This window comes from Capra hircus, chromosome 13 (assembly GCF_001704415.2).
Source record: "Capra hircus breed San Clemente chromosome 13, ASM170441v1, whole genome shotgun sequence".
Lineage (NCBI taxonomy): Eukaryota > Metazoa > Chordata > Mammalia > Artiodactyla > Bovidae > Capra > Capra hircus.
In genome coordinates this window covers 66262010-66274533 of record NC_030820.1, presented here as the reverse complement: position 1 = coordinate 66274533, position 12524 = coordinate 66262010, and the positions used below count along the sequence as shown (strand labels likewise).

Genomic DNA, 12524 nt, shown 5'->3' with positions numbered 1-12524 from the left:
ATCTGCCAGGCAGAGAAGAGAAAGCCATGATATTGGCGGCGGTAAGCAGTATACGCAAAGGCACAGGAGGTCTGTAACAGCGTGTCACTTGGAGGGACTGGAAGTAGCTCTGAATGATGGGGGGGTGCGGGGGCAGGGGTGGGTGGGTGAGACGACTGAGGGGAAGTGGGCAGGAACAGGTCACGACAGGCCCTGGCTGTGCTGCCCAAGGAACCTGGGCTCCATGCCACTGACGCCCACAAAATGTTTAAGAAAAGGAGGGCACTACATAAATAGATTTTTGAAAGCTTAATCTGGCAGTAGTGTGATGAAGGGCCTGGAGGACAGAGCTTGCAGGTCAGGAGGCACCTTTAAGAGAACATGACAAGAGAGCAAGTGAAAACAACAGAGCTCTGATTATGGCAGGGTAGCAAAAAGGCATATTTGTGAGACATGAAATCTTAAATATCAGGAGGAGGGTAAATACATTCCTAAATTCAGCAGGGAGGGGTTTTTCTGCATCAAAATGAAATTCTGAAAGGAAACTAGACAAATAATAATTTGTTTTCACTACAGCTGGACTTCAGCATCCTACTCTACAAACTTAAATTTACAAAGGTTATGACTAGGGCATGTAACCATGTGAGGAGAAATTAGGAAACTGAAATACAATATCCTTACTGTTTAGCCACTCAGAAAAAGTCCTCTTGAAATGAATGACCATCATGTAACAGGGCACCTTCCAGTTACCATTTCGCATACATTCAGACCATTTCACATTTAACAGAATTGTTTGAAATGCTAAAGGTAAAGGATGCTGGTTTAGCCAAGTCTCTCTCTCTTGTTTCCCTGCCTAAGCAAATTCAACAAACAAAAGATTTTAAAAGTAAAACCCTTTTCCAGGTAGGCAGTGTAAGACGCCTTTAAAGGGGGCAGTAATTGCATATTGATCACCATTTAGGCAAGCTGCATGGAGGTGAACTTCGGAATATTCATTGGGCTCAAGTTCAGGCTTTTAGCAATCAATAGCTGTTTGGCCTGACTTTCTTGGGTTGGCTTTATTTGAAATATTTATTCTACTTGAGGACAAGTAGTTTATCTTAGTCTTGGCTGGGTTCATCAGGTTGTCCATCATGCCAGGACCAATGTGGATGCTGGCCGCTATAAAATGGGTGCTGGTGGGAAAGGACTGAGTCATCTACTCTTCTAGCAAGGTGAACCTTCTTAGGAGGCAGAAAGGGGAGGAGAGGGAAGCTTCCACTGTTGCTTTAATCTACTTACGCTTCATTAGACAGAAACACTTTCGTAATAAACATGCATTCTGAGTATGTTTGTTCTTTCATCAAATATTTATGAAGTACCTAACAAGTGCCAGATATTAAGCTGAGATGTGAAGAGAGGCACAGCTCATGCTTCTGAGGAGCGCGGTTCACAGGGGGAGACAGATGTGCAGACCATGGTATACTGAGAAGAAGAGCCATGTACTACAGTGGAGGTGTATATAGGGGAGAATATAAATGCAGGGAGGAGGGCTAACTATGAGTCAGGGAGGCCTCACAAAGGGGATGATGCCTGAACCAAGGTGCACTGGATGACTTTCTCAGATCGGCAAAAAAGATAAGGGTATTTCAAGCAGAAGGAAACAACAGCATATGACAAGGCATGAGTAAGCGTGTTACATTCAGGGAAGTGGTGCATGGTCCTGTGAGAACATTAAGAGCCAGAGGGGCAGCAGGAAAAAAATGAAGCCAGTTGATTCTGTGTATTAGAAAGATCATACTTGCTACAGTGGGTTGGACTGTATCAAGGGAGGGGAAGAGGAAGAAGTAGAAGAGAGAGTGGAAATACATGGAAGGCAGAGACACTGGTAAAAAAACATGAAGTAACAAGAGACTATGGGTGAAAAGAGGTGAGTTCAGATTGACCCTGGGTGCTGGTGAGACACCAGCTTAGACTTACTAGTCTGCAGTCCAGGAATGAGATTAAAAATAGAAGGAAACGGACTTCCCTTGGTGGTACAGTGGATGACAGACCGCCTGCCAATGCATGGGACACGGGTTCAATCCCTGGTCTGGGAGGATTCCACACGCTGCAGAGCAACTGGGCCCACGTGCCACAACCACTGAGCCCTACAAGCTGCAACTGCTGAAGCCAGAGCCCCTAGAGCCTGTGCTTCACAAGAGAAGCCACCACAGTGAGAAGCCTGTGCACCGCAACCAGAGAGCAGTCCTGGCTCTCGGCAACTAGAGAAAGCCCATGTGCAGCAACGAAGACCAAGCGCAACCAAACACAAATTAATAAATAAATAAAATTATTTTTTTTAAATGGAGGGAAATATGTGTGCTCAGTCACTTCCAACTCTTTGTGATCCCATGTGTAAGAATGATTAAACCTATGGCTAGTAATTGAATCAATGATGTGAAGATTACCCTAAGAGGGTGAACAAAATATGCAGAAAAGAGGGATTAAACCCTGGAGGAAACTTATTCAAAAGACAAGTAAAAGAATTAAAGTCCACTCCCTTCTGAACCAGAAGACTGTGAGGAATCAAGAAAAAGAGTGATAGGCAGTGACAGTCTTCTTTAAAAGACACTGTGAAGCATAAACTTATTTCTGCAAAAAAACTTGGATAATGCCATATGAGATCATTTTTGTTTGCTTTAAAATGTACATGATTAAGTTCATTTCCCTTTAGCACCCCAAATATATCACTTTCCAGGATCCAAGATTCCTATGAATTAGACATAAGATCAACATGACTAAGTTCACAGGTGCTCTCAAAGTACAGTGCCAAAGAACACAAGTGCTATGGCAGATGCTAAGAGATATTCCACCTCTAAAATAGAATAGTGGCAGTCTTCTATATTGCTAGATTCATTTTTTTCCATTTCTATTCCCATTCATTTTTTATAAACTACTAGTACCAACCATTTCTTGACTGCCTGTGCCAGAAAATGAAACAAATATGTAGAAAACAAAGGTAAGATTTTTGTTTCTAGCACTATAGTAGACATAAAAAACATAGTAAAAATCAAAAACAGAAAGAAAGTCATGTGGGAGACTTCTCCTGCAGTCCAGAGATTAAGACTCCACGGTTCCCCTGCACAGCAATGAAGACCCAGCACAGCCAAAAATAAACAAATAAAATCATACACACACACACACACACACACACACACACACACACATATAAAGATTCTACCCTTCCAACACAAGGGATGAGGGTTTGATCCTTGCTCGGGGAACTAAGATCCACCCCCATGCTACGAGGTATGGCCAAAAGAAAAAAAAGGAAGGAAATTCCCAAATATTTTAAAACTAAATAATACACTTCTAAATATATCATGGGTCAAAGATGAAATCAAAAGAGAATTTAGAAGGTGTTTTGAACTGAAAATACAACATATTAAAATGTGTGTAACATGGTTTAAAGCAGCAATTAGAGGGAAATTTATACCATTAAATATATATTAGAAAATTCAAGAAAGATGTCAGGTCAGCGATCTCAAATTCCCTTCTTAAGGAATCAGAAAAATAGCATATTAAACCCCAAGCAATCAGAAGAAAAGCAATAATGAAGATCAGAGTAGGAATCACTGAAACAGAAAACAAACAAAAAACCAGTAGAAATCAATGAAAACAAAAACTGATTCTTTGAAAAGATGACACAAATGACTAACATTAGAAATAGTAGAAGGCATATATCCCTGCAGATTATATAGGAGTTAAAAGGATAATAAGGGGATATTCAAGAACAACTTTATGCCCCAAAATTCTACCACTTGGATAAAATGAATTCCCTAAAAGACACAAACTACCCAAGTTTACTCAAAGAGAAAAAAGGAAAAAGGAAAAAGATCACTGGAGCAAGTGAAAAAATTTTATTTATCAAAATTTAAAACTTCGCTGGGAATTCCCTGGCAGTGCAGTGGTTAGGACTTGGGGATTTCACTGTGGTGGCCTGGATTCAATTCCTGGTTGGGGAACTAAAATCCGGTGAGATGCATGGTGCAGTGACTGCCACCCCCTTAATCCCCAATAAAAACTTTTCAAAAGACTATGTTATGAAAATGAAAAGGTAAGCTATGGACTGGAAGAAAATATCTGTAAAACATATATCTGACAAGAGTGTATCTATGACACAGAAAGAAATAATAATGAGACAACCACTCTTACCCCTGCTCAAAATGGGCAAAAGATCTGACCATACACTACCAAAGAAGATATGTAGATGGCAAATAAGCACATGAAAAGACACTCAATATCATTAGCCATGAGGGAAATTCAAATTAAAACCACAAGACACCTATATACACCCACTAGAATGACTAAAATACAAAACACTATGTATACCTATCATATGATCCAGATGTGATAGGATCAACTGTCATACTGATCCCAGATAGGATTCAACTCATAGATATCTATCCAAAAGAGATGAAAAATGTTGTTCACCCAAAGATTTCATACATGAATATTAACAGTAGCTTTGTTCTTAAAAGCAAAAAACTGAAAATCTAAATGTCTATCAACAAATGAATAAACAAACTGATGTATTCTTAAATGGAATACTATCCAGCAAAGAAAAAGGGACAAACAATTGTTACACATGGCAGAATCTCAAAATAATTACAGTGAGTAAAACTGAAAGAAAAAAAAAAACAACTCAAGAGTAAAAAAAATTGATGGTTCCTAAAACGGACGTATGAATGAATATACCCTTCTCTTTCCTTTTTTTTTCCTTTTGGCCTATACAGTTAATAATCAGCATGGGTTCACTGTATTTCTGCTATACAACCCCAAGCTGCAATTGTACACATCCCTTGGGATCACGGTGGTCTCAACTGAAACAGGGTTTTACAACAGAAGTAATAAGCTTCATGTCAACGTTTTCAAGGAAACTGACAATGTAGTTCTTCTGTCTCCCACTGGCTTTGTTGTTTCTCAGAGAACACTGAACCATCTGATAAAAGGACATACTGTTAAAAGTGCTCTGTGGAGGCAAGAAGCAAACGCTTCGGAGCACAGTCTGTAATTAAACCCAGTACATTGAAATCTTAAATCTGCAACAACATCTTACCAAAGATAGACTTCTGTAACCAAGCACAAAGAAATGGCAAACCAGTCTCTATCCAGGGGCAATGAGTCTGTCTTTACGGCTCCACCCTCATTTTCTGCTAAATTCTAAGATGGCCATGGCCCCACAGGTATAATTTAGTCTTATTTCTGTGAATTGGACCCTATAAATCTCATCACTTTGTAAAACTGCAAGATAAACTGTAATTCTCCCAAATTTTATTTTTCTCTCAACTATTCCTGACTACCAAAATGCCACTTGGTTCATGTTCATATCTTAACTCTCTGGCTGCCAGCCAAGGATCATCCAAATATCCTCTTTGTACCCTAATTCTTCCCAGGTGGCTCAGATATAAAGAATCTGCCTGCCAATGCAGGAGATGAGAGTTTGATCCCAGGCTCAGGAAGATCCCCTGGAAAAGGGAAATGGCAACCCACTCTAGTATTCTTCCCTGGAAAATCTCATGGTCAGAAGAGCCTGGCGGGCTACAGTCCAGGGGGTCACAAAAGAGTCAGAAACGACTTAGTGACTAGACAACAACAACAACCCTAACTCTTGACTACCAAGCCAAAATAATGAGGGCAAGATACCTGAAATGCAGGGCCTCTGGTTTTCTCTTCCTTTCAGGAGAAGAGTTCTCCACCGCCCAAGAGGCTCTGTGGGTCCCACCCATACCTCATATTTTCTCTTTCCTTATCAAAAAACAACGATCAAAAATGAGAAATCCTTTTTTTTTTTTTGAGTTCTTATACTCTAGGATGGCTACCTGCTGTTTCTTTCACAGCATGAGTTCCATTTTAAAATATCACCTCAGCAATCTTTCTTCTTCTTTTTCAAAATGTCTTCATCTATTCTTTGGCAGAGAGAGAAAAAAACAAACAAAAAAAATAGCCTTTTTTCCCTTATTGATTCTGTCAAGCACTGTGAAATCCAGACACTCTTAACACAGGAATGAAAAAAAGTCACCTGACAACTAAACTAACACTGGGAGGGAAGGGGAAAGAAGAGGGGAAAGGCCTGTGAGGTAAGGGCTGAGAGGTCCCAGACCTCCAAACGGTGCTCAGGAACAAAAGCTGAAACTCAGCTACAAATCTACATGAAGGGCTTCTGTGAACCTTGAGCAGAAAGGTTATAAGAAATAAATACCTAAACCATAACCCTAAAATATCTAGGAGGAGGATGGAAGAAGAGAGTTGACAGGGTCAAGTGTTTCAAGGGGGGATAAACTCAAGTGTAGACACTTGCATTGGCTTTGCTCTGAAGCCCAGCATGGGCACAAGCCAAACAGGGCAGTGAGCCCAGGACTACAGCTGATGCCTGGCTTTCCTGCAGTCTTGAAGATCAGGTTCACCACCACCCTATTTTATATTCCTCGCACACTAAAAAATTTCACATGGGCAAACAGGACTAAATATCTCTTGACGGGAGGTTACATTCTCAGCTACATGGCTTTTAATAAATCATTCCTCATTCTTCGGGCCTATCTGCAGGATCTGCCAGCAATTCTATGACCCAATGATTCTAAAAAGCAAAAATATTTCTCAAGACTTTCCTTATTCATTTAGAAAATATTTATTGAACGCCTAATATGTATTACTGCTAGATTCTGGGGATACAGAGAGGGAAACCTGGTTCCTGCTCTCAAGAGTCTTACAGTACAGCCAGGGACAAAGAGATGCTTGCCACACAGGATGGTAAGTGCTCCCACAGGGGTAAGCAAGGGATGCCTGAACCTAATCTCTAAAATCAACAGGGGGTGTGTGGGCGTAAGGACAGGGCAAGGGGAAGTGGTATAGGGACAGACACTTCTTAAAAGAACTTTAGCCTAAGTATCAAGGGTGAGGAACACAGAGAAAACAAAGAAATGTGTTAAGGAATCTAAAGTAGTTTGGTTTAGAGAACAGAAAGGACACGTGTGAGAAAAGGAGAATGAGCAGAGATGGCCACAGGAGAATTAGGCAGAGGACAGATCCTGAAGGGACTTGGTACCACTTCAAATGTTCATAAACAAATACATCAAGATTCATTTTTCAAAAGTAAATTACATTAACAGAAAAGAAATGGAATAAATTGCTTAACTTCCACAGAAGGAAAATGAAAGAACTAAAAGGCAAAACAAAATAAAATCTTCAAGAAAACCATCAGTACAAAATAAAGAGAAGGAAAGGGCCAAACACAACAGTCATTGTAATAGAAACAAGCGCATCAAATTCATCTGCTTAAAAACAAACTCTCACATCGGACTAAAAATAAAAAAAAAAAAGCATGCTCTTAATAGGAGTCACATATAATATAAAATGACATAAAAAGTTAAAATAAAACCATAGGAAGGGATACGATAGATAATACAAAATTATAAAAGAATTCAAAACCAATTCATTACATGCAATAAAAAGGACTATTTAACACTAACAAAGATATACAATTCAAGATTAAAATAAAAGAATTAGCATTTACTTGCTGAATAAACAATGTAGAATATAACGAGCAAAAGAGTCAAGAATAAAAGGGAAAAAAAATGCCAGTTATATTAAGATACCAATATTACTCTCAAAGTTTGACAGATTAGTTTTTTTAAAAATGGATATGGAAGAGTTAAAATATATTTCAAATATTGATTTAGGAGTTATGTACAGGACATACTCTAGGAACACAAACTCTAAGTGTCCATGGAATATACACAAAAACTAGCCATCTACAAGGCCACAAATAAAGTCTCAAATTAGAAGAGCAGATACTATTCAGCCTGTATTTTCTATTAAGGTAATAAGAAAACAAGACTTAACCATTTGAAACTGTGTGATGAAGCTAAGCCATTTTAAGAGGAAAATTTTAACCTTAAAGTTTGTTTGTTGGTTGTTGTTGTTTTCCCCTTTGTCTGTGCCACAAGGCTTGTGGGATCTTAATTCCCTGACCAGGGACTGAACCCAGGCCCTTAGAACACAGAGTCCTAACCACTGGACTGCCAGGGAATCCTGAATGTTTTTATTTTCAAATAAGAGGATTATTTTCAAAAGCATTAACCATTCAACTCAGGTATTTAGGAAAGGGCAACACAATAAATGGAAAGAAAGAAGAAAAAAGGAATTAAAGACATAACAAATTTGTGAGAAGGCAAAAAGTATACAAATAAACAAAATGTCAAACCAAAAGCAAAGACAATCTCAATCACTTTTAACAAAGCTGACTGAGTAAGAAAGCAGGGAAATGTAAATAGATAACATTAAGAGTTATAAAGAAGACATAATGAGCAGAAAGTGAAAAAGATGAAATGGAAGATACAGAACAGAATTACACAAATACAAGGACAACTTATATCAATAAACTTGGAAGTCTATGAAATAGAAAATTTCTAGGAAAATACAAAATATCAAGTTGTCTTTAAAAATCAGAACACCGATGAAGGAATCAAAGACCTAAATAAATGGAGAAATACACCATGTTCATGGATTGGGAGTCTCGCTGCTGCAAAGATGTGCATCCTCCCCAAAAAAATCTACAGAATCATCAGAATGCCAGTCAGAACCCCAGCAGTTTTTCTAGAAATTTATATACAAAGAAACTATAGAACTAGAATAGTTAAAAGTCTTTAAAAAGACACTAAGTAAGACAATTACATCACATAATTTCAAGACTCAACCGTACAGTCAGAACAGGGTTGTGTCGCCAAAAAGACAGACACATAGATCAATGAAGAAGAACAGAAAGCATAAAAAATAGACCCACACATGTAAGATAATTAATTTCTGACAAAAGTGAAAAAGGCAATAAACTGGAAAGTGCACAATGTTTGCAATAAATGGTGCCAGAATTGGATATATGGGTTCGGGTGGACTCCGGGAGTTGGTGATGGACAGGGAGGCCTGGCGTGCTGCGGTTCATGGGGTTGCAAAGAGTCCAACACAACTGAGCGACTGAACTGAAGTGATGCAAAAATAATAAATAAAACCAAGAACCTCAATTCATACCTAACACCAAATATGAAAATTAATTTAAAATCGATCACAGATCTATAAATGTAAACCATAAAACTGAAAATTCTAAAAGAAAGATGAAAGAAACACTTTGAGACCCTGGTTAGGGAAACATCGTTTATATGACATACCAAAAGTACAATTAAAAAAAATATATATATATATTTATATTAGACTTTATCAGTAAAACTTTTGCTCTTTAAAAGACACTGCTAAAAAATGAAAAGGCAAGCCACAGACCAGGAAAAAAATATTTCCAAAACATGGCTCTGACAAAAACTTCTTTCTAGAATAAAGAACACTTAAAACTCAGTAACACAACCCAAATAAAATTTAGACAATAAGTCTGAACAAAGGGTTGACTAAACAAAAGATGTGAGAACCATCAACCTGAAAAGATGTTTAACGACCTTGTGCGTGCCTATGGGCTACACTGCTGCAGTTGTGTCCAACTCTTTGCAACCCCATGGACTGTAGCTCACCAGGCTCCTCTGTCCATGGGATTCTCCAGGCAAGAATACTGGAGTCGGTTGCCATTTCCTCCATCAGGGAATCTCCCCAATCCATGTTCCAACCCAAGGGTCCAGGGACTGAACCCATGTCTCTTGGGTCTTCTGCGTTGGTAGGTGGATTCTTTACCACTAGCACCACCTGGGAAGCCCTTAACAACCTTAGTCATCAGTTATATGCAAATTAAAGCCACTATACACACTCATTCAAATGGTTAAAACTAAAATCTGACTACACTAAGAATTAGGGAAGATAGAAAACTGGAATTCTCATGCCTTGCTGGTAAGAATATAAAATGATACAATCATTTTGGAAACAGCTTGGTAGTTTCTAATAGTAAATTTCATTTACTATATGACTTAGTCATTGGTGGCTCAGAGAGTAAAGAAACTGTGCAATGCAGGAGACCTGGGTTTGATTCTTGGGTTGGGAAGATCCCCTGGAGTAGGAAATGGCAACCTATTCCAGTATTCTTGACTGGAGAATTCCATGGACAGAGAAGCCTGGCAGGCTACAGTCCGTGGGATCACAAAGAGTCGGACACAACTGAGCAACTAACACTTTCACTTTCATATGACATAGTCATTCATTTCCCAGGTATTTTACCCAAGAGAAATGAAAAAATATATTTATCTTAAGACTTTTAAGCAGCTTTATACACGATAGCAAAACAACAGAAAAAACAAATGTCTATGAACAAATGAATAAATAAACATATGCTACATCAAGTGGGCCTTAGGAAGCATCACTAAGAAAAAAGCTAGTGGAGGTAATGGAACTCCAGTTGAGCTATTTCAAATCCTGGAAGATGATGCTGTGAAAGTGCTGCACTCAATATGCCAGTAAATTTGGAAAACTCAGTAGTGGCCACAGGACTGGAAAAGGTTAGTTTTCATTCCAACCCCAAAGAAAGGCAATGCCAAAGAATGCTCAAACTACCGCACAATTGCACACATCTCACATGCTAGTAAGGCAATGCTCAAAATTCTCCAAGTCAGGCTTCAGCAATACGTGAACCGTGAACTTCCAGATGTTCAAACTGGGTTTAGAAAAGGCAGAGGAACCAGAGATCAAATTGCCAACATCCACTGGATCACTGAAAAAGGAAGAGAGTTCCAGAAAAATATCTACTTCTCCTTTATTGACTGTGCCAAAGCCTTTGACTGTGTGGATCACAACAAACTGGAAAATTCTGAAAGAGATGGGAATACCAGACCACCTGACCTGCCTCTTCAGAAACTTATATGCAGATCAGGAGGCAAGTTAGAACTGGACATGGAAAAACAGACTGGTTCCAAACAAGAAAAGGAGTACGTCAAGGCTGTATATGGTCACCCTGCTTATTTAACTTCTATGCAGAGTACATCATGAGAAACGCTGGGCTGGAGGAAGCACAAGCTGGAATCAAGATTGCCGGGAAAAATATCAATAACCTCAGATATGCAGATGACACCACCCTTATGGCAGAAAGTGAAGAGGAAAAAGCCTCTTGATGAAAGTGAAAGAGGAGAGTGAAAAAGTTGGCTTAAAGCTCAACATTCAGAAAACTAACATCATGGCATCCAGTCCCATCACTTCATGGCAAATAGATGGGGAAACAGTGGAAACAGTGGCAGACTTTATTTTGGGGAGCTCCAAAATTACTGCAGATGGTGACTACAGCCATGAAATTAAAAGACACTTACTCCCAGGAAGGAAAATTATGACCAACCTAGACAGCATATTAAAAAGCAGAGACATTACTTTGTCAACAAAGGTCTGTCTAGTCAAGGCTATGGTTTTTCCTGTGGTCATGTATGGATGTGAGAGTTGAACTACAAAGAAAACTGAGGGCTGAAGAATTGATGCTTTTGAACTATGGTGTTGGAGAAGGCTCTTGAGAGTCCCTTGGACTGCAAAGAGATCCAACCAGTCCATCCTAAAGGAGATCAGTCCTGGGTATTCATTGGTAGGACTGATTTTGATGCTGAAACTCCAATAGTTTGGCCAGCTGATGTGAAGAGCAGACTCATCTGAGAAGACACTGATGCTGGGAAAGACTGAGGGCAGGAGAAGGAGAAGGGGACGACAGGGAATGAGATGGTTGGATGGCATCACTGACTCAATGGACATGGGTTTGGATGGACTCTGGAAGTTGGTGATGGACAGGGAGGCCTGGCGTGCTGCGGTTCATGGGGTTGCAAAGAGTCAGACATAACTGAGCGACTGAACTGAACTGAACTAAGCATAAAAAGGAAACACACTACTGATACATGCAAAGTAAATGAACCTCAAAAACAACCTATTGAGTTAAATAAGCCAAACAAAACACACACTGTATGATTCTATTTATATGAAATTCTAGAAAGACAATGGTTGACTGGGGCCAAAGCTGGATTGATGGGAATTGATTGTAAAAGGGCTCAAGTAAATTTCAGAGGGTGATAAAAATGATCTATACATGCAGTATCTAATATGGTAGCCACTAGCCACATACAGCCATGGAGTATCTGAAATACAGCTAAATTTCAGATTTAAGTAGAGGAAACTTAAAATTTAAGTTTAAAAATTGATACTTGAAAAAAAAAATTGATACTTGATTCAGTTACTGGGAAATATTTACGTATGTTTGGAATAAGTGTATTTAAATTTGGGAATCTACTTTTTCAACTGTAAATTGTATGAAATCTAAATAAAAGCCAAGTACTTTAATGAAAACCTAGCATTGAATTCAGATGTAAATGTAAAATGCACACTGGATTTTAAAGAGTTACTACAAAAAATGAATGTAAAATAGATTCATAGTTTTTTTTATTGATAAATAATATTGGTTACTTTTCCCCTTTGGTAACCATATGCTCATTTTCTATGTCTGTGAGTCTATTTCTATGTTGTAAATAAGTTCATTTGTATCATTTTTTTAAGATTCTACACATAAGTGACTTAATGTATTTGTCTTTCTTTGACTGACTTCACTTAGAATGATAATCTCTAGGTTCAGCCAT

General features: G+C 38.7%; 1 protein-coding gene across 1 annotated transcript in view; it reads right to left on the bottom strand.

Moving 5' to 3' along the window:
• Positions 1 to 12524, bottom strand: part of CTNNBL1 (catenin beta like 1) — a 161106-nt gene that overhangs the window by 64610 nt on the left and 83972 nt on the right. The gene's annotated exons all lie outside the window — the stretch shown is intronic.